The sequence below is a fragment of the Bombus bifarius genome, unplaced genomic scaffold (genome assembly GCF_011952205.1).
Source record: "Bombus bifarius isolate JDL3187 unplaced genomic scaffold, Bbif_JDL3187 scf7180000009341_frag, whole genome shotgun sequence".
NCBI lineage: Eukaryota > Metazoa > Arthropoda > Insecta > Hymenoptera > Apidae > Bombus > Bombus bifarius.
Genome location: NW_022885055.1, coordinates 34,091 through 34,789, shown reverse-complemented (window position 1 = coordinate 34,789; position 699 = coordinate 34,091).

Sequence of the window (699 nt, the reverse complement as noted above, 5' to 3'; positions counted from 1 at the left end):
GCTGATTAGTATCAGTGTCTACTACAGGTGCGATAAATACAGAGTTTTGCTTGAAAGGTATCGGATAAATTTTTATTATTTTCCATTCGTTGTCTTCTCTAAACGATACAGTTATCGTATATATGAGTTTGTTATCATTTGTCCATAATTTTAGTTTACTTAGATCTTGAATTAGTAGAAAGTTTTGAACTGAAAGATCGATATGATTACTCATAAAGTTTTGCTTCGTTATTTGGTCGAGTGTTGTTAAGAATTGTTTAGGTTCCATAATTTGCGGGTTTATGATTCCTTGTTTTCCTGATACTATAGTGTTAAAAGTTTCGTCGATGTTAATATGGAGCTCCGATATGGTAGATTCAGTCCGAATTAGTAAAGAGATCAATATTTCGTTTTTCTCGTTATGGTTTTCAATCTTGCGTATGACGTTGCTAACGTTTTCGAGTTGATTCGTCTTAGCATAGTCTAGCACGCGTTTGATAAGTGCGGTTTGATTACTGAGGATCGTTTTTATTTTATTGTTGGAGTCAAATAACGTGTAGAGGATGAGTCGAGTCCGTGATGATTGTGGTTGGTGGCTGTAGATGTCGCTGCTGGGGGTACTGCTATATTTTCTTCCTATTTAGAATCGTGGAATAAAAATCGGACTTCGGTCGCCGGGATTCGATCCCGCGTTCCGAACGTTCGTAACCTGTTTTTTTC